Here is a 23513-nt window from a genome sequence, read left to right as displayed (position 1 = left end):
GCATGGAAAAAAGCGTTCAACAGTAGTTAATATAATAAAAAGCGTTAATAGAGAGTTTAGAATGTAATAAACTCTCTACTATGGTCTAAAGATATTAGACAAGAAACGAAATTGACAATCTATCGAACCTTGGTAGAGCCTATTATGACTTATGGGGTAGAAGTTTGGGAGATCACGAAAAAAACTAGAAAAAGAATAGAAGTAGTAGTAATGGATTTTCTAAGGAGAGCGTGTGGTGTATCTAAAAAAGATCATATCAGGCATGAAGATATTAGAAGGAGGACAAATACTGTATATTCCAGTGTAGACAGAATTGAAACGAGACAACTAGTGTGGTATGGTCACGTGAAGCGGATGAATGAAGATAGATGCCAAAGATGCCAAAGAAAGCTTTAAATTACATACCACAACAAAGAATAAGAAGGGAAAGGTCTTCAGTTGCCTGGGAAAAAAATGTACGGCACATAATGAGAGATATAGAGCCATCAAAGAAGACGAATGGATGGACAGAAAACGATGGCGGTCGAAATGCGAGAAGCGGCAGAGGCTGTAGGAACCTCACAGTCATGGAAATGACACATAGCTTACGTCTCCATCAAACTGCCCAATTGTATGCAGGTGTCCTGTTATGATTCTGAGCTAATTTCCAGCGAGAGGTATGTTCGGATTCAGGCTTTTTTCTGGTCGCGGACGGTGCTCTGGTCCGAAGTGTTTTGTTGCTGATCCTCTTCAGACAAGTTCATCAGCTCTTTCATTGCCTTTTATTTCCTGATGACATGACACCCATACCGTGTGATACTGTAAGATTCTGCCAATCTATCCGATTTTTTGGTATTCCAACACTAGCCTAGGGTCACTGAGACCCTCATAGCCTCTTGACTATCTGTAGATATTACTATGATCTGCTTTTTCTTACTTTTATATTAACTTTTTATTTATTTAATTACTTTAATTAATTTTATTTAATTAATTGTCAAAGTGTCGCAAATCATACATAAAAAAACAATCTCAGGGTACCATTTTATTATACAAAAAAAAAAAATCAGCGTAGGTTATACGTATCTTTTCTCGTGGCTTCCAGTATCTCTTAGTTGTTCCTTATCGGGATAAAATAGGAAAAGGAAATAAATAGAAATAACATAAATAAACAAATACAAATATCTTTTATTATCAAAAAAATAATATGAAAATTTATAGAAATATTTATCGGTTTGTTTTTTTATAACATTGATAAAACAAACATAAACAAGAAATTTGGATATTCGTAAAATAATTACACTTCCCGTGAAAATTTTGAAATATTGGAATCTTTGTTCATATGTTTTTGTACTAAAAAAAAAAAAAAATTCTGAATATTATAAAAAGAAACTTTTTTAATTTATTAAGCAATATTAAGAATTATCCTTTGACGTTTGGTTAATTCTGTCACCAAAAATTATTGACTGATCTTTTAATTCAGACACGTCGATGTCTCCTTTCGACCAAAACAGCTTCCTCTTGTTGATTATGCTAACAATCAAAGCCTTCTCCGTTCTAAGTATCAACCTATCAGCATACCAGCAACTCTTTCTCCAAAACACGGGCAGGCCTCTTTTACCAGTACTCGTTCAACAAACTCCAAAATTCTCTCCTCTCTTTCATATACTAACAATCTCCTGAGACTGAAGTATTTTTTTTTTCTTGGTGTCGCAAATATTTTTAATAGTTATAGTTCTTGTGACTTACTCACTTGGACTTTATAGAATCAAGGAGGTATTCGACTTCTCAACTTTGACCTATCTGTCGTTACACCTTTCAGCCACACACTTCTAACTATTAACACCACTGGCACTTGCTTCTTAACTGACTACACAAAACTTCAACTGCTTCTTTCGGATGACGATCACATAATAATCTTTTTTACGCCAAACTTTCAAAACATTCACCCTCTTTCATCCCCATTCCAAACTCGCTAACCAATCAGAAAATTCCTATATCCCTTCTCTTATTTTGCATCAGAAAAACCCAATCATCGCTTCTAACCAACTTTCTTTGAAAATGATAACGGTTTTATCTTTCGTTCGGTCTTTCTAAATACAATAACTACCTGGTGGCTTTGGCCCTTCCAGCGAAACAAAACCAAAGGCTTTTAATATAACATCTACAAATACCGGGAAACAATTGTCTATTCACATTTAAGTATTTACTAATGTTTTTCAGTCCTTCAGGGTAAAACTCGTTATGGATAAACCCACTGCTTAAATTAACTTATAACAAATATTTACAAATCGATGTACAGGGCGTTGCAAATTTATGTTCCCGCGTTCTATAACAAAATAAAATTTTTACTGATTGTCTATCTTTGATTGATAAACTGAAACAACAATATATTGATCCAGTTAAGTTCAAAAACCCTCATGTTGCATAATTAATTATACCTATATATTGTAAATAGAACCTGTCAGAGGGCGTTGACATATTGGCCACAAAATAACTTCCTGTTTGACAGTGTTCATAACTGAAATGCCAAAGCACCTAAATAAATTTAATAAAAAAGTCGTTCTACTTGGCTGGTATATTCAACAACTTATTATTTTGTAGTAATACAATCGGTGAGACCACCAGCTGAATTCGATGAAAATTTTAATAATTACGTAGAAATAAATCATTCAAATTTGCCGATTAGTGAATAAATACAGTCACATAGAGACGTTCCACATTTATTACATAAAGACGCGATTGGAATAAAAATTAACTGCTGGTTTACTAACCTTAAAAATAAACATCATCATCGCGATAGTTCGAAAATAAAATAAAAGAGGAATTTAGAGTTTGAAGAAGTGTAAAAACGTTGACACAAATTAGAATAAACTGAATGACCTCTTAATTATTGTTTTTATAAAAATATATTAAGTAATTTGACGGAAAGCATTAAAAATAAATATTAAAGTTAGTCAAGAACTGTTACTCTATTTGGGAGCCTTAATTAAATTAATTATAAACTTTTGAGGTACGGTTGTTTCCAAGTTTCCTTCAACTCGTTTAACCGCTTTAACATTTAAGCTTGTTTAATAGAATTCATGTCTGGTGAGCAAGATGGCCACTCAATTTTGTTATTCCATGATTCCCCTAATTTACAACTCTCGCACGTGGGAACGGGTATTATCATCGACAAAATCGAATCTCTCGTGTTGCCCCAAAGTTATCGGTTATATATATATATATATATATATATATATATATATATATATATATATATATATATATATATATATATATACAAGAATTGCTGGATATTAGTGACTGTCAATATAAACAAACAACACAGTTTATTAGGGTTGCAGTCAGAAAATTGGCCGGGATGTTAATGAAACACTCTTATGACTTTTTGTCTAGCTTTCGGAATGGTTTTATTCCTTTTTCAAGACACTGTAATAAGAAAAAGTGTAAATATTTATAAAATATCACAAATCTTCAGTACAACTTACTAGTCGTTGAGATTATTTATAAAAGCATAGACAATCAACATTAATAACACACACATAAAATATAAAATAGTGGACAAAATACATTTTAAAATTCTTTAAAATTTAGGTAAAAATAGTAAAAATTTTGTTGTCATCTTTTACTGGTGTGTTTTAACTCTGGCACATAGGCACTTCTTGAAGACGTGCTCTTGCAAACACGTCATGAAATGTAGTTTCTTTACGACGGAGCCCTAACACATTTTACCTGATCGGTTATATATATATATATATATATATATATATATATATATATATATATACATATATATATATATATATATATATATATATATATATACATATATATATATATATATATATATATATATATATATATATATATACAAGAATTACTGAATATTAGTGACTGTCAATATAAACAAACAACACAGTTTATTAGGGTTGCAGTCAGAAAATTGGCCGGGATGTTAATGAAACACTCTTATGACTTTTTGTCTAGCTTTCGGAATGGTTTTATTCCTTTTTCAAGACACTGTAATAAGAAAAAGTGTAAATATTTATAAAATATCACAAATCTTCAGTACAACTTACTAGTCGTTGAGATTATTTATAAAAGCATAGACAATCAACATTAATAACACACACATAAAATATAAAATAGTGGACAAAATACATTTTAAAATTCTTTAAAATTTAGGTAAAAATAGTAAAAATTTTGTTGTCATCTTTTACTGGTGTGTTTTAACTCTGGCACATAGGCACTTCTTGAAGACGTGCTCTTGCAAACACGTCATGAAATGTAGTTTCTTTACGACGGAGCCCTAACACATTTTACCTGACCTGTTAAAAATCTTCTTGATACCACTTATCCTCGTCTTGGAATGGACCCATTCTGTGGCCACCACGAAGTCTCGAATGCTGATGTCGAATGGCCATATCTGAAATCGTTAGTTTATGATAACCGAGGTGATATCGAAACAGAAGCTGAATTACGGGAACGCATTTTTGATGTTGCAGAAACTATCCAACATAATTTACTTAACTATGGCATTACTAACAATTGGATTCGTCGTATCAATGCAAGGTGGAGTTCACTTTAAACGTTTATTTTCTCAAGTAAGTACAAGTATCTAATTTAATTTTACTCGTAATTCACAAGTAAACAAATTACTGATAGTCCGAGCATAGTGTAAAAAAATAAATTATGAAATGTCTGTTGTATTTAATTTCCACTGTAAACTATGTAATAATTTAGTTAAAGCTTTCGGCATTCAATACCTTTAAAGCTTAATAAATACATAATACTAGTTCAGTTAAAAAATGTGTTTTTTATTGTAAATAATTGACATTTTAACAATTCGTTTAAAATTATGCCATATTTGAATACATTTCAGAAAAACATGGCAAATAATTTTTCTTGGTTGCGTTAATTAGTTAAACCATAGTACTTACTTAAGATCATACTTCGTACTTACTTACTTATATAAAAATAATAATTTATTTAACACTTTAATCCAAAACCTTAATTAATTCAGATAATAGCAAACGACAGGAGAAAAAAAGAAGAGTATAGACGTCTTAGGAGAGAGGAAAAACGTATCCATCGACGTAAGAAGAGGGAATACGAACAGAACACTCTTAGTGAGATACAAAGCAGTTAGTGAGACACTAACGGTGAAATTCTACATGATAAAACAGATGGGCACAACATTTCAGCGAACATCTAAATATAAACGATATTGAAGAAGAGTACAACATAGAAAATGAACAAAATATACAACGTCAACTAAACAGTGAAGACCCAACAAGAGAAGAAATGTCAAATGCGATCCTAAAACTCAAAGACAATAAAGCCAAAGGAATCGATGAAATATGTTCGGAAATGTATCAAAAAGGTGGTGATAAACTTTTTGCAGCAATCCATAAACTAATAGTACTTATATGGCAGAATGAATGGGTACCAGAAGAGTGGCTGAAGGGAATAATATGTCCGTTGCATAAAAAGGGTGATCAACTGGAGTGTAAGAACTATAGAGGCATTACTCTGTTAGCATCTGCGTATAAAATCTTCGGCAATGTATTATTTGAAAGACTTAAACATTTTACACAAATGTATGTGTGGAGACCAGGAAATTCCTAGAGATTGGAATAAATCTTATATAAGCTCCATATATAAGAGAGGGAATAAAAGAGACTGTTCCAATTATAGAGGTATTAGTGTGACGAGCTCTGTGGGCCGGTTGTACGGCAGAATATTAAAGAAGAGGGTTGAAAGACAGATACAAGATATTGAAGAACAAAGCGGCTTTCGTACCGGGAGATCCTGCCTTGATAATATATTTATCCTACGACAAATAATTGAAAAGCGTGTCGAAAGAAGTAGAGAGACCCATTTGGTATTTATAGACCTTGAGAAAGCATATGATAGTGTCCCGTTAAAGAAAATGTTTGAGGTCCTCAAAAGGTCCGGATTGGATTCGACGTATATCCGAGCGATATATAAATTGTACGAAAATGCAGTTAGTTGTGTAAAAATTGGAACCAGAACCTCAAATGAATTTAAAGTCACTAAAGGCCTAAAGCAAGGATGCTGTTTGTCACCGACACTCTTTAAAATATACGTCCAAGAAGCATTGAGGAATTGGAGAAATAAATGTAGATTTATGGGCATCGAAGTGGGACAAGAAACTCTGTATACATTGTTGTTTGCAGATGATCAGGTGGTGGTTGCAACCGATGAGGAAGATATAAATTATATGAATCGAAAATTATTTGAGGAATATGCCAAATGGGGGCTTACTGTAAACATAAGCAAAACAGAATATTTAAAAATTGGAGGAAATACCACAGATCTGAGGCTTGAAAACGCAGTCATAAAAGGTTGCAACCAGTATAAATATCTAGGAAGCATCATATCAGCAGATGGCAGAGTTAAGATAGATGTACAAAACCGAATAACCCAAGGGAAAAAATGCATCCGAATACTGAATTCATTACTGTGGTCTAATAAAATAAAGATGCATACCAAACTTCGCGTATACAGAGCAATTGTAGAACCAATTACCACATATGGTGCCGAATGTTGGACGATGACAAAGAATGAACGAGATAAAGTAGACGTTGTGGAAATGGATTATCTTAGAAGGTCATGTCGAGTATCGAGAATGGAAAGAATCAGGAATGAGGAAATACGAAACCGTGCAGGAATTAGAGATACTCTTTCAGATAGAATACAAGGAAGGCAATTACAATGGTATGGTCACGTGATGAGAATGGAGGAGGAGCGGTGGCCAAAGAAAGCCTTAATGTATGTTCCGCCAGAAAGAAGGAAAAGGGGAAGACCACCAAATTCCTGGAGAAGAGAAATTACAAAAACAATGCAATCTAGAGGCTTAGAAGAGGGAGATTGGAGAGATAGGAAAAGATGGAGGCTGAAATGCGGGAAGCGGCAATCGCCGTAGGACCCCCGTTATATGATGATGAAACATTTTACAAAGGATATTGTTGGTCAATATCAATGCGGATTTACTGCTGGAAAGTCAACTACATATCAAATTCAAGCACATAGGCAGATTCTACAAAAGTCACTAAAATATAACATAGAAACACACCATCTCTTCATTGACTTCAAAGCAGCCTATGACAGTGTGACAAGAACTGCATTATATAATGCAATGACAGACTTTGGGATCCCACCTAAGTTAGTCAAGTTGACTCAACTAACAATGCAAAACGTAAGCTCATGCTTTAGAATTGAAGGAGAAAACTCTACGTTCTTTGACATTAATAATGGTCTAAGACAGGGAGACGCGTTGGCGTGTCTGCACTTTAATATTGCCTTGGAAAAGGCAATCAGACAATTAAATATTATAATGAATGGAACTATTTTTAATATATCGACGCAAATTCTCGCATTTGCTGACGATATAGTTATAGTAGGCAGAAGTATGAGAGACATGGTGCAGTGTTTTACAAGGCTTTCGGACGCAGCAAGTGAATTAGGACTTGAGGTAAACGAGGAAAAAACCAAATATATGTTGGTTTCTAAAAACCCTCGAAATATCCAACAGAGAATTCAAATTAACAACCATACCTTTGAGCAAGTCAAAGAATTTACATATCTTGGATCGCTAGTAAACGCAACAAACACGACAAGCGACGAAATAAAAAGAAGCATAGCAATAGCAAGCAGAACTGTTCACGGCCTCCAGAAACATTTAAAAAATAAAAATATAAAACGTGCAGTAAAGCTTAATATATACAGGACCTTAATAAGACCGGTTTGATATATGGGGCTGAAACGTGGATCTTATCTCAAAATGATAAAAGACTTCTTGGTATTTTTGAGAGAAAAATTCTTAGAAAGATTTTTGGGGCCGTAAATGAAAATGGGCTATGGCGTAGAAGATATAACTTTGAACTATATCAGTTATACACCGATCCAAATATTTTGAAATTCGTTAAAGTGCAGAGACTTAGATGGGCTGGACACTGGATTGCTAGGATGTCAGATCACGAATACACGAAGAGATTAACATTTTCAAAACCAAAGGGCACAAGAAGCAGAGGACGACCACCAATGAGATGGATTGATCATGTGGAAGAAGACCTACAGATTCTAAGGGTTAGAAGATGGAGGGAAGTTGCGAGGAATCGACAGGAGTGGCGACTTCTTTGTGAGCAGGTCAAGATCCACAACGGATTGTCGAGCCACTTATGATGAATATCAAACGCCAAATTATTAAAGAAAGAAATAATTATTTTGCAGATATTACCTACATTTCCTTAGATGTCAACAACCTTGAATAGTAAATAAACAAGGGTTGGTGTGTTAAATATCCATCCAAGTCACAAACAAGTTTTTATTCAGAAGCGCTTTCACTGCGTATGACTTTGTCAGATTATTTAATTTTCTGAAAATAAAAATTTACGTATATGGAAAACAATGTAATTTTTTTTGCGAACGCTTAAGTTTAGAAAAAAGTGTCACAGAACTTTTTTGTTCCAAATTGTGTATTATATCTATACCTTAAAGGAACGCACTATTCTCGGGGACACCCTGTATATAGAGGAGAACTATTAACAACACAATGAATATATGGTTTTTATCTTAATTTTTGTTTTTAGATCATTATTAGCAAAGTAATAATTATTATTAAAATAATTGTATAATGATTTAAAATAAGGTTGCATTGCGTCTATTTATTTCATAAATGTTTGCACAAACTAAATTTGTAAGTTTCCATTATAATTTAATTGATTTTATTAAATTTATATTGATTAATAAAGATATGCATGTGAGTATTAAAATAGTATAGAATTATGCTTTTTCCATTCTACCTTGTTTTGATGACGAAAATAAAACGATTCTTTACAATTCGTGATATTTTCTTCAACAAGTTTACCACAAATTCGTTTTTAAAACATACGTAATTTTAAACCAATAATATTATACAATTAGGCCAAATAATTCCATATGTGTTAACGACAGTAGGTTTAACATATTTTATGGTGATATCTATGCTTCTAGAAATAAATATGGAATGGTGGTTATTTATATTTACGGCGTTATTGTTTATGAGAATGATCTTGACTATCGCATTGAACTTCAATGGTTGCGTTTTCACCATAAAAAAGTATTTCAATAGGTTTTGTTGTGCCATCTCTTAATTTCAAGGCTACGTTTAAGTTACGGAAGATTGGTTATAATGAATGATACATGCGTTAAACATCTTTGTCTTTGTCATACTTTAAAAGTAAATTTATTGCTAGTGAATAAAAATTAGTGTAAAACATAATGTATATTCTATGAAATAGCTTTATGGTTATATGGATTGTCTTTGAAATTAATACTTTGTGGTATGCGAAATAAAGTTGTATTCTGAATTTTTACGTGACGTCACCTTTTGCTGTATTACCGGCATCTTGTATTTCACTCAACATAGGTTGAGTATATTATACCACAGAAAAGTTATTTCTTCAAGTTTTTAAAAATACTACTTACCTGATACTCCAGTCGACAGAGACGAAAATGCCACTGTACCTCTAAAAATCATACGAACAAGCTGAACTTTGCCGAGAATAATAATTTTGGGACCTCAAAAAAGATGCAAAAAGGTTTACCACTTTTACCCCCGGGCTTTCTCCCTAAAACCCCCCTCGCAGGGGGTAAAAACGCAAAAAAATCGATTCACCAAGAATGTGTACACCGTAGAAAAAAATGTTTCAAATAAAAAATGTAGCTGAGATAATTTTAAACAAAAATGTTAATAAGCATTTTTTGTGTAGAATGAACCGCTCTCTTAGAAACAACGCTTGAAGCGACCGTCGATTTTAAATGTCAGTTACCTGCTCGAAATCAATGTTCAATAAAATTTGTATCAGCTCTACGGTAAAAATTCGATATCTTTTGATTCAACTGACCTATCGACAAAAATCAAGATGCGTTTTAAAGGTAAAAAGTTCAGCTTTAGTATGAAGTTTTTGTATTTTGCTGCAAATAAACTCAGATTTTATATAGGTGGTAAATAAATAAACATGGCGCGACTTTTGCCATTTTTTATGATTTTCATGATATCAATACAATATATCCCTTTCATCGACTAGCAACTATGAAGCTTTGATTACGAGAGCCTAGCATTTAAAACCTATAGCATGAAATTTTAGTTTTAAGTTTTGGCAACAAATGTGAGGCATTTGAAATATGCTTAAAAACGGTGGATTTAAACTTTCCAACAACAAATGATCTAAAACATTTAAAACTTTTTTTTCAATTACACTAGTACGTTTTTCAAAAGATCAAAACTTCTGCAATAAACTACACACAAAACCGTCTTCTTGAATGTATTTCCCGTGACGTGTGATCGTTTGTAATGTGAAATATTAAATTCTGCGTTTTTTATTCATATTTCAAATGCCTCATATTTGTTATTACAACCCAAAATTGAAATTTCATGTCAATGGTTGTAAAGATTGATCTTTAAAAATGTAAATTTTACTACCACGTTAATTTATTTAACACCTTTATAAACACTGAGTTTATTGCCGGCAAAATACAAAAACTTCATACGAAAGCTGCTCTGTTTACCTGTAAAACGCATCTTGATTTTTGTGAATAGGACATTTGGATCAAAAGATATCGAATTTTTACCGTCGAGCTGATACAAATTTTATTGAACATTGATTTCACGCGAGGAACTGACATTCAAAATCGACGGTCTCTTCAAGCGTTGTTTCTAAGAGAACAGTTAATTCTACACAAAAAATTCTTATAAACATTTTTGTTTAAATTTATCTCAGCTACATTTTTTATTTGAAACATTTTTGTCTACGGTGTACCTTGGTAAATCGATTTTTTTGCGTTTTTAGAGGGAAGCCAAGGAGTAAGAGTGGTAAACTTTGTTGCATCTTTTTTAGCTTGTTCGTATGATTTTTAGGGGTCAACTTTCTGACGACTGGACTATGATGACATAATAATGAACGATTAATTAAATAAATTGAAGGAAAATTGTTCAAATTATGATACGGACATACATATTTGAAATTAGATACCTACAAACTTTAGTGGAAAAAGGTTAGTGGAAAATTTGTCAGAAAAAGAATGAATTCAATTAATAATACTAGTTGGATATGTAAATATTTCTTTGTCGGAAAAACATATTCAATAATGAATATGTAAATTTTTAACACCATATAAAGAGATGTTTAATACTTAATCATGGAATATGTGTAACACATGTCCAATTATATAGACATAAGGGAAAATTTGGTATAATTGCTTAGTCTTCTTTTAAAACTGCACATTTTATGAAAAATCTACACAACTCATAACGCTCTGTACTTAGGTAAAGACAACCCTTATAAAACTTACCTTATTTTTTGCGGCCAATTAGAAAATGCAATAAAATGCATTATATAAAATAAAAAAATATAACATTGATACTCCGCAATTTATTGGGACAGCCTGTATATTTCTAAATAATTTTAAAATGTATAATAAAAAAATAAAATAATACATAAGAAAATAGAATAAACAGAGTGAAGAAAAATGGACTAACTAAACAAATAATAAATTAAAGATAATAAATTACAAACCGAGATAAAAGAGTGTAGGAAGTCCCGCGAAAAGGTGGAGCGTAGTTTCATGCTGAAACAGTCAACAAACGCCTAATCCCGCTAACGAAGAATACCTTTTATTTGGTCTGGATTTTCTTTACCTTTGGGTTTTTTAATAATAACCACTTATTATCATATTTATTAACATTACTACTAGGAAATTTAAAACTAAGGACAGACTCACTATTGTTCTTTAGGCTGTAACAATTTATTTCACAAATAGTAACGTATACGGTCACTGCACTACTTACTTTTCACTTAACTAACTCAAAAAGTTCCTTTCTACATACCTTTTAAATACGGCGAATTTTATGAGATCCATCGGACATGTTAAAGTTATGCTTTTAGATACAAATATATTTGGATTTGTGGCAGTTAAGCAAATTCTATTTTAATGTTTGTAATAATAAAATATCTTAAAATATTTTCGTATTAACTCGTACTTTCGCTGTGGAAATTTCTCAAAACATTAAAGGTAGCAGAAGATAACTTCAATGATACGTTCAAATTACAAGGGTTTTTATCTACTTCTTTTATATTCTAACTTACTCTGTTTTTCTTCCAATGTTACCACAGTCCAAATTGAGCTTTGACCGCCTGTAATTTTCGTCTCCAACATTGTCGTCTTCACACATCGCTCGTCTTCGTTTCGCTGTCACTTCTTTATCTCATCTTTTCTTTCCATGGTCTTCTTTATATTGGACATTCTATTTTCGTATCGTTTATTCAGTAATGGTTTGATAAATCTATATCTTCGATTTCCAGTGGACGGTTTTGAAGCGGAACATTAAATCAATTAGATATAGGTTTTGTTACTCTTTATTTTTTTTTAATTTATGATTCTTCTCTTCTCTCTGTGTTTAATTCGACTCATATATTTAAAGCTTTTTTACTTCTTCACCATCTTACTCTAACACTAATTTGGTTTATATATTTATCATTGTTGGCGTTTTTGTTTTTTAATTCTATGTAATAGGCGTAGGCAGCAACTTGTACTAATGTGTACTTTAGAATATTAAATTATCTGACATTCAGCTACCTTCTAACAATAGAGAGCAATGTTGAATAGTGTTGCTGGTATTACAATGAAAAAAAGGTGCTGACACCGCAAATTATGTATTGTCGTCCAAGATTTCTATTTATACATCTAATAAATATTTGTAGAAATTCCATTTTCCAATTAAAATTAGCTAGTCTGAATTTTAATAATAATGTAACCTTCTTTAAAAATAAAAGTTTTCGATAAGGTAATTTTCTTGTTTGGTCGAGGAGTTTTTCGTACGTTTTATATTGTACTTATCTATTGAACCTTACACCACACGCAACAACCGACTCCATTAATTTTAATATATGGCTCATTAAATTCCTTTCAAATATTAATGTTTTCTTCTAATATCTTATGCTCCAACGATAACCATGCTGATGAGCCAAATATCCCTATCATACTCGTAAATATTCTATGTTGACGTATATAAGCTCATATACATTCAAAAAAATCTACTTTTTCGATATTCTTCATGGACAGAGGTTCATTCCTTTTTAACAATTAGTGCTTCTAAGACTTTTTTCACAGCCCCCGACAAACGGTGAGTTTTGATCAATTTAAATATATAATCACGTGTACTGTGTTAGTGTTTTAGTTTTACTTTGGAGCAGTGAAAGATAAAAAACCTAGGTAAATAGATAATCTAAAAATGCACTTAATACCAATTGTAACGGTTTTAGCCACTTAGATAGTCTAATAGTTTTCAAGAAATTTAGTTGATTTCAACAATTACTCTTCATAAACACAGAATGAATTGAGATTAGTTGCAACAGCCCAGTTTCTTGTATAAAAATGTAAATACAATTCTGTTTATAGGAGTTGTCAATACTATATTTCGCTATAAGTTCAAAGAAATTAATCTCTCTCTATGTATCATTTGACGAGTAGTGTATGGTTATTATCTAAATCTAGGGGTTTTAGAGATTACACTATATGGGATCAAGAAATTTTGTAAGATTGTAAGTACAAGTATTTTCAGTTTTAATTTGTAGGTACCCTTAGTAACTTAAACTGGGCTTGATTTCAGCCAATATTTAAATATAACTTTGTCGTAAAATTTGTTAGTCTTCATATAGCACTTTGTGCTAAAATTTGTTAGTCTTTATATAGCACGGATAGTGTTGGTAGTATTATGCATTACGTAATTATCGTTATTAGTTCGCTGTTTTCGTCTTCCCTGGCACTCTATTCTCCCAGTAACCTTCTCTGAGGTTTCTATCTATCATAGCATTTCCTGTGTACGTTTTCCATCTTATAGCAGATCTTCATCTCCATCTTCTTCCGGGGGGTTCCAGTCCAATATTATTCTGTATATACCCTTACCACTTCAGAGCTCTGTTTTCCAACTTTTTTGTAATTAAGCCTTCTACATCGATTCTGTACCATATTTTCTTTGTTCTTATTCTATTCCCTCTAGGGAGTTGTAGACATCTTCTCATAAAGTCCAATTCAACTGTTCTTATTCTATTTTGTATTGTTGTCATCGGCGATATAGAGTAATATTCAGCACTATGCTCTGAAACATCCTTTTTTTGTTTTCTTTGGTCAGAATATTCTTCCATATCACTCCATGGAGAGTTTTCGTGGCTTGTTTTCCCCGTGCCATTTGCATTTCTATATCTTTCATACAAGTACCATCTCGGCTCATTATTGCACCTGAATACCTAAAAGTTTTACAACTCTTAATAGTCTCTTCTTCTAAACTTAAGGTCAAATCTACAACCTCGGTTCCAATACAGAAGAATTCGGTCTTACACATATTTATGTTGAGTCCCCATAGCTCATATTTTTCCTTTAGTTTCTTTATCATATATTCCATGTTCTTCCTGTCTTGTGCAAGGATGGCTTGGTCATCTGCGAAAAGTAGTGAATGTAATATATTCTTATACTGGTATGCCCATTTTTCCGCATTTTCTATATCATCGTTTTAAATCCTCATCTATGTATGTTACAAAGTATAGATGATAGACCACATACCGTTTGAGAACTTTTGTTGCGGGGATTGTTTTTGTTATTTAATTGCCTAACTTTATTTGCAAATCTGCTTTGTGTAATATTCATCCATTTCTCTCTGAAATTCATTCTTCTCATTGCTTCCCATAGTTGTTTTCTGGGCACACTATCGTATGCTTTCTCCAAGTCAATAAAAGTCATACGTGTTTCAATATTTTTCTCTTTGTTCTTTTCTATCACTTATCTCATGATATATATTATCTAGACACGATCTGTCTTTTCGGAATCCAGCTCGTTCTTTCTGATAATGATCCATGTGTTTATCTTTTCTTTTATAATTATGGAAAAGATTCTTGCTAATTGAAGGCATTACACTGATTCCTCTATAGTTATTTGTTGACCTATAGTCACCTTTTTGAAAGTGGAGGACATATATGATAAATTCCAATTATCAAGAATCTCCTCTCCTCTTTTGATTTTATTGGACAACGCTCGTATAAAGGATACGATCCTTGCGTCTCCATGTTTCAGCAGTTCCATTTTTATGTTCTCTTGTTTCCTGGTCCTGGTGCTTTGTTGTTGTTGGTTTTCTTTAGTGCTTTAGTTATATATGCCACTGTCATTTCGGCTCCCTTCGATATCATTGTCACACGGTCTTTAGAGATATACTCAGGTCTATATAATTAAATATACAGAAGCAAAAAACAGATCTTTAAGATATTAAAGTGAGAAGTTTATCATCAAATTGCCCAGGGCGAATGTGACGCATATGTCGTGATAGACGATTCCACTTCATCCCTGTATAAATGGACGTAGTTTAAAATGCCTCTTATACAGAAATAAAACATTTTCTTCACTTGTTGTTATGTTGTCTGAGAGTAACATGTTCTTCTCGTGTTCCTGGGGTTCTGTCGTTTAGCCATTTATAAAACTTATGTTTTTTACTATTAGTCATCTCTTCTAAGTCGTCGCTGTATTTTTCCAATATTTATTCTTGTGTTGCTCAATACCCAGAACTTAAAAAGTTAAAAGAGTTCTTGTCACAACTGCCTATACGAGTGAAATATGCGATTTGACTAAAATACCTCTAAATATACAGTAAAAGGAATTACATCAAATCCAATTAACTCAAGAAAAGATTTCAGGTCCACCAAATGTATCGACTAATACGACAAGGACTTAATAAGTCGAAAAATGTACACCATGTATGCAGAGCAAAGCTTACCAAAATTAAAAGCTTTAAAGGAATGACTCATTACTCATTATTGACGAAATAGAATAAAGGTAAAAGAAGGCAACCAATTATTGAGTATTAAGCCAACCAAATACTAAGTAATCTTATAATTACAAAAATTCCAGCAAGAGTATGTAACTTTAATAAGAAAACACCGTTCAGAAAATCTTCCAATAATTTACCTTGACGAAAACATGGTTTGACACGCCTTCAACGCCACCTAAATAATTAGCCGATTCATAGGGTAGATGTAAGATAAAAGCTCCGTGAAATAAAGGGAAAAAATAACCATTTTACATGGTTCTTCTTCTTCTTCGCGTGACTAGGATTACTCCTGTTTATCTGTGTCTTATTCTGTTTCAGTCGTTGTTGACTGTACATTATCTTTCCACCTTTTTGGCGGCCTTCCAATGGGTCTTCTGCTATACGGCTTGTTGTTTTTACAGATGTTCGCTAATCTATCTGTTCCTATTCGGTTTACATGTTCGTTCCAGTTTTTTTTTTCTTATTTTTATCCAGCTGTTAATATTTTGAATTTTGCATTGTTCGCGTATACTTCTGTTGGTTTGTCTGTCTCTTAATGATATGCCCGTTATTGATCTTAATACTTTCATTTCGATATTGTTGATTTGTTGTTTCGTCTTTCTTGTATCGGTCCTTGTCTCCGCTGCCTATGTTAGGATTGGTCTTACTGTTGTCTTATATACTTTCATGTTGCTTTCCGTTGTCAGATATTTGTTTCTTCATATGGTTTCTCGGAGGCAACCACTTATTCTTGCCGCTTTTGATGGTTGCCTTGTGGTCTCTGTTCTTATATCCCTGTCACTAGTGATCTCGACTCCTAGGTAATTGAATTTCATTACTTGTTCTACAATTTTGCCGTCTATTTCTAGTTTGCATCTACGCGGCTCTTTACTGATCACTATACATTTAGTTTTTTCTACTGATATTCTCATATTAACTGTGATATTTACTGTGATATTGAAGGTGTGGAGCTGCCTTTATAGGTCATCTTCGTTATCAGCAATTAGTACTGCATCATCGGCATAGCATAGTATCGTGATTTTATGCGCTCCCACGTGGTATCCGTGTCGTTTTCTTACTTCGTGAATTATTTCATTCATCACCTTATTGAATAACAATGGGCTAAGCGAGTCTCCTTGGCGGATTCCTCCTTTTAGTTCTATGCATTCTGGTTCCCTTATAATGTCCTTCGGCTTTCTACAAAGAATATTAAAGACTCCTGTGTCGACTACCATGAAGATATAACGGCAGAACTTTTTGAAGAATGGTTTCAAAATAATCTGCTGCCTAACATTCCGCAGAATAGCGTAGTAGTAATGAACAATGCAAGCTATCACAGTCGCCAACTAAGTAAAGCTCCAAACTGAAATAATACAAATTGTAAATTCAAAAGTACATGGCGACGAATGAAAGGTGAAGAATGTTACAGCAAAATTAGCTCGCACAAAGGATATTTTCTATAAAAAAAATATTTGTTTGTGATACGTTATCAGAGGAAATGAGACGTACCTACATTGCTGCCGCTCCCACCCTGTTATTGTATTTTTAATCCCTAGAACATATTTGGAACTAATTGACGTCAAACGTGAGATTACACAATACGTCTCCGTTAAGTAGTACTGTTGTAGATTGATACTACAATGTATTAATGATATTCGTCTAAGTAGTTAAAAAAATTCAGTTGGTCACGTAATAAAGAAAATTCATGTAATGGATCAAAACAATACAATTGGACCGATTATAATTAATTTAGATGAGAATAGCGATAGTAATAGGACTCTGACGGAAATTTTTTGTTATGTTTTATGATATTTTTTAGGAGCAGTTAGAACTATGTAAATAATTACTACCATGTATAGGTAAAATAACTTATATTTAAATTTATATTTAATAAATTATATTCATTCTTTTAATTCTATTTTTAAACATAATTTTTGCACCTCATAAAAAATTTGTAATGTCTTTATGTAAAAAATTAATTATACTAGACCATATACGAGACTAAATACAGATTGAACATATTTATGTCTATCTCTCTTTACCTCCCCCCCCCTCTCTTTCTCTGTCTCTCTCTGTCTATCTATTACTCTCTCTTAAAAAAAATAAATAAGGTCAGTAAACAGTTTCCGAACCTCTTTAAACTTGAGGTCGTTTTTGCAAGCAAAACGCAAATATAATATTTCAGAACAAAACAAAAGAGTTTATTAAAATGTGTTAAGACCAACTCTGTATATCTTACTTGCATATCGCCCTAACCGGTCTACAGAATGGATATATAAGGGTCGTTTATGACCGGAAATTGTTGAAATCAACTAAATATTTTGAAAAAACACTATACCACTATCATTATTCTAGATCTACTTCACGTTTAAGAAATAGATTACTATTGTGCTTATAATAACCCATAACATTCCTAAAAGTAATATTCCTATGAATCTTGGGCGTAACTTTATGATCGTGGAGGCTTAGCCCTCCTCTACAGGAAGTCTAAGCGTGAAAGGGCTAATCTTTCAAGAGATGTACTGAAGAATATGGTGTATTTTAGCTAGCTGTCAAAAGCAAGACTACCGAAAACACTATTTTGAGATATTTCATATTAAATTCAACTTTTAGGCAGACAATGTCTGCCCAAAAGTTGAATTGAGATGTACTTATTGCCAAATTCTGGAGATAGTGATAAAAAAATTTGAAAATTTACTGTTGCATTCTCAAATTTTTGAAAATTGATTTGGATATTCAAAGGTTTCCGTAAAAAATTGAAGCAATACTTAATCTAGATATGATGATAAGAGGTAAATAATAATAAAGATAATCCTAGCAAACAAATGCTATTTTGGACTGAGTAGACATATGAGAAGCAGAAACTTAAGCCAAAAAATAAAAATAACCGCATACAAAACCCTTATACAACCAGTGTTGACATATGGGTCGGAGACATGGGCCATTTCCAAGGCAGATGAAAACCTCCTGCTTATATTTGAACGAAGGATCCTGCGAAGAATATTCGGTGGCATCTGTGAAAATAGTGTTTGGAGAAGGAGTTACAACTACTAGATATATCACAGATATAAACATATATTTGGTGGTAAAGACGTAGTATCCCTTATAAAAATAGGAAAACTAAGATGGGCAGAACATCTGGCAAGATCACAGCAGAACAACCCCCCTAGAAGAATCCTTATGTCACAACCTATGGGAAGTAGAAGTAGGGGTAGGCCAAAACTCAGATGTGGTGATGGTGTAGATGAGGATGGTAGAAAAATAGGCGCAGCAAACTGCCAACAGTTGACAATGGATAGAACTGACTGGCGTAATAGACTTGGGAAGGTCGAAGCTCTTTTATATGGTTTAGCACCAATGATGATGATGAAAGATTAAAGAGAACTGCATACAAGCCAACACAGCCACGTTACACAAGAACTTCCGCCTGTCTCATATATTTTGTCTGTTGCAAATTACTAAAATTATTCCGTGTTTTTGAATCAACAACACAACTCCCACACAAGTTTTGAATACATACTAACTAAGGACTAACATATACATCCACATAACTAATACATAGTAGGCATAAAAAAGTAGAATATGATGTCACTAAAGTTATAATTACAACTTCCAAGAACTTCTAGAAGTATAGTAGTACCTGGTTGAAGTTGCCAAGATCGAGACAAAGTAGGTGTAAACTCTTAAATTAATAATTCATTTGTCGCCAACCGACAGAAAAATATATTTTTAGACTGACAATCGAAAGATCAAAAACGTGTAATTTTAATTGCAATATTCCCAAAAAAACTTAAAATATTTAGTGCACAATATGCTGCAACCTGTGCCAAAATAGTGTCACAGCCATATTGGTCTTCCTGAAAATAGTTCTTCTGGTTTTTTGTTTTCATAATTATGTTTCCAATTCCATAAATAGACATTCTAGTATTTTTCATATGTAAATTGCTCACGTAGGAAAAGTCGTATTTGTAATTTTCCTTCGTTTTCATCACTAATTCTATTCGAAGCAATTGAATATACACTGCGACGTCTTTAAAAATTGTTTTCAAATGATGTTTTGGAATAATGCATATTTATTTGACGTAAATACATGACTTTTGCGTAAAAAATTTAAAAAGCTTGGAATATGGAAATGTTAATAGCATTTAAATGAAAAACGTATTTTACTTAATATATTTCCAAATAATTCAAAAAAATTTAAATATCCATTTTATCATAATTATAATATGAAAATGATGGTTAGAATTCAGTAAAAAAATATTGATATAATGGATCCTCAAATAATTCTTTTTATTTGCCACAGTTATATTATCTTCACCAGTTTTCTTTTTTGTATGTCCGCTTTGCTTTCTTTCACGTCATTCTCTGTTGATAATTCCCTTAATCTGGCCCAAGTGGTAATTCTTCTTCTTCAGCCTTAAGTAATCCAACTTTGGACATAGGCCTCCCCCAAATCAATCCAGTGTCTTCTATTTTGCGCCACTTGCCTCCAGTTGTTTCCTCCGATCTTCTTAATGTCATCAGCCCATCTCATTTGTGGTCTTTCTCTGCTTCTCTTTCCTAACCATGGCCTCCACTGTTGTATTTCGTGGTTCCATCTCTTATCCTTCAGTCGGGCATTGTGTCCTGCGAAGCTCCATTTGAATTTGGCAGCATGTTCTCCTGCGTCTTTTACTTTGGTTTTGCTTCTAATCCATTTGTTTGTTTTTTTGTCTATAAGTCTCACCCCGAGCATTGATCTTTCCATCGCTCTTTGTGTTTTTACTTCTTCTTCTTCTTCCAGTGCCATCTTCGTTCCGAAGGTTGGCAATCATCAGGGCTATACGTATTTTCGAAACTGCTGACCGAAACAATTCGTTGCTGCTACAGCTATACCATTCCCGTAGATTATTTAGCCAGGAGTTTCGTCTTCTTCCTATGGACCTTTTTCCTGCTATTTTCGCTTGCATAATTATTCAAAGCAGTTCATATCTTTCGCCTCTTGTAATGTGTCCCAAGTATCCCAAGTACTATTTTATCCATATTGGACTTGGTGAGTGTTCACGTGTGTGAACCATACGTTAGTATGGGAGGGATACACTGATCGTAAATTCTGTTTTCAAATACTGTTCTATTTTAGTGCTTTTCAAGATCCAACTCAGTTTTCCAAATCCTGCCCACGCTAACCTTATTCTTGTAGTAATTTCGGCAGTTTGATTTTCTTTGTTAATTTTCATTATCTGTCCCAGATAGATGTATTCGCTTACTGTTTCTAAATTTATGTCGTTCAATGTTATTTCTGGAATGTTAGGTGTATTTGTCATTATTTTTGTTTTTTCCAAGTTCATCTTAAGACCTACTTTTTCCGAAGCTTGAAATAGTTGCGTCATCATGGTCTGTAGTTCTTCGAAACTTGTAGCCAATATTACAATGTCATCAGCGTATCTTAAATGAATCAGTTTTCTTTCATTAACATTTACTCCCTTATCTGCCCAGTTAATGTCTTTGAACACGTCTTCAGGTCCAAGTGTGAATAGCTTTGGTCCAAGTGGTAATAGGGTGGGTAATTTTATCGGTTTTCTAATTACTCTAATTGTAGTTCTTCGATAACGGTTAAGATTTTCGATAATTCTATGACTCTGTCGTTTCTTTTACGGTGTTAATAGTATTAAATTTGATTTCCGTTACACTTTTGAAATTAAGGTTTTTAATAAAATACTCCACCCTCCCCCCATTATGTTTTGTCAACCATAAAACTTAAATTAATATATTTGTGGGAAATTGAGTTTTTGGGTCCACCTATTATCATTTAAACGTGCTGTATGGCCAACCCATCTCCATTTGGCTTGTATAATATTTTCTCCGACATCTGTGTTTTTAGTCCTCTCTCTTTTATCCTGTTTGGTGCCATACCTCTTCCTATTATCCCCAGTATTGCTATTTGGGTTACTCTTAATTTACTTGCAGATTTTTTGGTCAATGTTAATGTTTCGGAATGACATGTTATTACCGGCATTATACATTACTATACTGCAGAAGCCAAATGGAGGCGGGCTGGCCAAATAGCACCTTTAAATGATAATAAGTGGACCAAGGGACTCATAGAATGGAGACCTAGAGAAAACAAGAGACGCCTACATAGATAGACCACCAATAAGATGGATGGACGACTTACGAAAAACTCGGATATATTCCAAGAGTGACAAAAATATCTTAGTTCGGTCAAAATATCAGACTGCTAACCTGCAGTGAAGACTCTGAACCCTATAACTTACGTTTCCGAAACAGACTGAAACTGAAAGCAGTTAATTTGTTTATGGGTTCCATAATATAAATAAATTACCGTTAAGCTGTTACTACTTATCTGAGAAGAACTATTAGGCGGTATAGTCCATTTCCATCATATTGATAGCACATTATGTATGCAAATCCCTAAACTGTTGATACGGGTGACTCAATGAAAAATAGATATTTTTCAACAAGTTTACAGAAGTATATAGGAAAACAATTTTAAATTGAGTATGACCACCAGGTATAAAGGTTGAAGCAGAATAGAATACAATAGTTTTGAGGGTTACTAATCCCTAAATAAAGTTGCCAGTGTCGGAGTGATGGAGATTAACAGGTACTAATGAATTTGTAAGAAATGTAAGATGTTTATTTTATTGGTTATATATAAAATAATTTGTGGCCGTAACAGGGGCCGATTTGTAAAAAAATGAATATTATTTTAATCAAATTCCATTTCAGATTCACTGCTTTCTTCAGAATCTAAGGAATCTTTAACTCCAATGTTAATTATTACCGGTTCCAGCATTGCATCAGTCATATTATCCAAATTCCACATTTTATTTTCTTCCTTGTGAGCATGACTAACAGCATTTTTCCACTTTTCTGGAGTTACTTTTGATAAGGAATGTTCTAATAATTGTTGTAAGTCTTCTAATTTAAAAGTTTTGTTGTTGGGTCCAACTTCACCCTGTACTTGAGACCATATATTTTCTATCGGATTCAGATCACAGTGGTATGGGGGTAAACGTAAAATAATTACATCACGGTTTAATTCCATTTCATCAATTATATATTTTTTATAAGCTGCTTTATGTTGCCTTACAATAGGTAATAATTACTTTTTTGTCGAATTCTCCTTGTACTCAATTGCGTGTTTATTTAACCATTCGATTATCTCTCCTTTTTTCCATGCAGTTGTTGGCAATTTTTCTGCTAGTCTTGAATGGTAACTAGCATTATCCATGACTATGACAAAATTTTTTGGAATTAAATCCAACATTTGCTCAAAAAATTCTTCAAAACGTCAGCAGTCATTTCCTCGTGGTAATCTTTGATTGATTTTGAGGCAAAACTTAATAATCCACCATTGACAAAACCGTATTCGTTTCCAGTATGGGTTATTATGAGTCTGCGTCCTTTTCCAACGGGAATATTGTTTATTCCAGTAGATACACCTTCGATGAATGCCTGACGGGAACTTTTCACATTTCTATCAACCCATAGATATGGTACAGTATGACCTTCATTTAGCCAAGTCTCGTCCAAATAAAAAATTGTTTTCCCTTCTTCTCGGTACTTTTTAATAGTTCTTAGATAATCTCGTCTCCAACATACAATGTAATCTTTTTCAATTAAAACGGATTTTCTTCTATTCTTTTGCCAACGAAATCCCATCTCTCTCAAT

General features: G+C 33.0%; 1 protein-coding gene across 3 annotated transcripts in view; it reads left to right on the top strand.

The window, feature by feature from the left end:
- LOC140434503 (very long chain fatty acid elongase AAEL008004-like) overlaps positions 1 to 23513 on the top strand; it is a 187071-nt gene that overhangs the window by 14760 nt on the left and 148798 nt on the right. Inside the window, exon 1 of one of the 3 annotated variants that reach the window (XM_072522814.1) lies at positions 13018 to 13168. The exons of 1 other annotated variant lie outside the window; for it this stretch is intronic. The gene's annotated coding sequence lies outside the window, so the exon portion shown is untranslated. Of the gene's footprint in view, positions 1 to 13017; positions 13169 to 13234; positions 13258 to 23513 lie in introns of those variants that run through there. One more of the 3 variants, XM_072522817.1, reaches the window with a different exon arrangement.

Source organism: Diabrotica undecimpunctata, chromosome 2 (assembly GCF_040954645.1).
Source record: "Diabrotica undecimpunctata isolate CICGRU chromosome 2, icDiaUnde3, whole genome shotgun sequence".
In the NCBI taxonomy this organism is placed as follows: Eukaryota; Metazoa; Arthropoda; class Insecta; order Coleoptera; family Chrysomelidae; genus Diabrotica; species Diabrotica undecimpunctata.
The sequence above is the reverse complement of the archived record's forward strand: the minus strand, read 5'-3'. Positions and strand labels throughout refer to the sequence as shown.